Raw genomic sequence first — 1,930 nt, forward strand, 5'->3', positions numbered from 1 at the left:
GACGTAACTTTTCTGTGCAGCAATGAGGATAATCCTCAGGTTACGGACCCAGTCCGTGTAATTGCTACCATCATCTTTCAACTTTGCTTTCTCAAGGAACGCATTAAAATTCAACGGAACAACAACACGAGCCATCTATCTACAAACAAACATAGACAAGTAAAATACTATCAGGTACTAAGTTCATGATAAATTTAAGTTCAATTAATCATATTACTTAAGAACTCCCACTTAGACAGACATCTCTCTAGTCATCTAAGTGATCACGTGATCCAAATCAATTAAACCATGTCCGATCATCACGTGAGATGGAGTAGTTTCAATGGTGAACATCACTATGTTGATCATATCTACTATATGATTTATGTTCGACCTTTCGGTCTCCGTGTTCCGAGGCCATATATGTATATGCTAGGCTCGTCAAGTATGACCTGAGTATTCCGCGTGTGCAACTGTTTTGCACCCGTTATATTTGAACGTAGAGCCTATCACACCCGATCATCACATGGTGTCTCAGCATGAAGAACTTTCGCAATGGTGCATACTCAGGGAGAACACTTCTTGATTATTAAGTGAGAGATCATCTTAAAATGCTACCGTCAATCAAAGCAAGATAAGATGCATAAAGGATAAACATCACATGCAATCAATATAAGTGATATGATATGGCCATCATCATCTTGTGCTTGTGATCTCCATCTTCGAAGCACCGTCATGATCACCATCGTCACCGGCGCGACACCTTGATCTCCATCGTAGCATCGTTGTCGTTATGCCATCTATTGCTTCTACGACTATCGCTACCGCTTAGTGATAAAGTAAAGCAATTACAGGGCGTTTGCATTTCATACAATAAAGCGACAACCATATGGCTCCTGCCAGTTGCCGATAACTTCGGTTACAAAACATGATCATCTCATACAATAAAATATAGCATCACGTCTTGACCATATCACATCACAACATGCCCTGCAAAAACAAGTTAGACGTCCTCTACTTTGTTGTTGCAAATTTTACGTGGCTGCTACGGGTTTAGCAAGAACCGTTCTTACCTACACATCAAAACCACAACGATAGTTTGTCAAGTTGGTGCTGTTTTAACCTTCGCAAGGACCGGGCGTAGCCACACTCGGTTCAACTAAAGTGAGAGAGACAGACACCCGCCGGTCACCTTTAAGCAACGAGTGCTCATAGCGGTGAAACCAGTCTCGCGTAAGCGTACGCGTAATGTCGGTCTGGGCCGCTTCATCTCACAATGCCGCCGAACCAAAGTATGACATGCTGGTAAGCAGTATGACTTATATCGCCCACAACTCACTAGTGTTCTACTCGTGCATATAACATCAACGCATAAAACCTGGCTCTGATACCACTATTGGGGAACGCAGTAATTTCAAAAAATTTCCTACGCACACGCAAGATCATGGTGATGATATAGCAACGAGAGGGGAGAGTGTTGTCCACGTACCCTCGTAGACCGTAAGCGGAAGCGTTAGCACAACGTGGTTGATGTAGTCGTACGTCTTCACGATCCGACCGATCCAAGTACCGAACGTACGGCACCTCCGAGTTCAGCACAAGTTCAGCTCGATGACGATCCCCGGGCTCCGATCCAGCAAAGGTCCGGGGATGAGTTCCGTCAGCACGACGGTGTGGTGACGATGATGATGTTCTACCGGCGCAGGGCTTCACCTGAACTCTGCGACGATATGACCGAGGTGGAATATGGTGGAGGGGGGCACCGCACACGGCTAAGGAACGATCCGTAGATCAACTTGTGTGTCTAGGGTGCCCCCCCCGCCCCCGTATATAAAGGAGCCAGGGGGAAGGAGGCGGCCGGCCAAGGAGGGCGCGCCAAGGGGGGAGTCCTACTCCCACCGGGAGTAGGACTCCCTTCTTTCCTAGTTGGAATAGGAGAAGGGGGGGAAGA

Source organism: Triticum dicoccoides, chromosome 4B (genome assembly GCF_002162155.2).
Source record: "Triticum dicoccoides isolate Atlit2015 ecotype Zavitan chromosome 4B, WEW_v2.0, whole genome shotgun sequence".
Classification (NCBI taxonomy): domain Eukaryota; kingdom Viridiplantae; phylum Streptophyta; class Magnoliopsida; order Poales; family Poaceae; genus Triticum; species Triticum dicoccoides.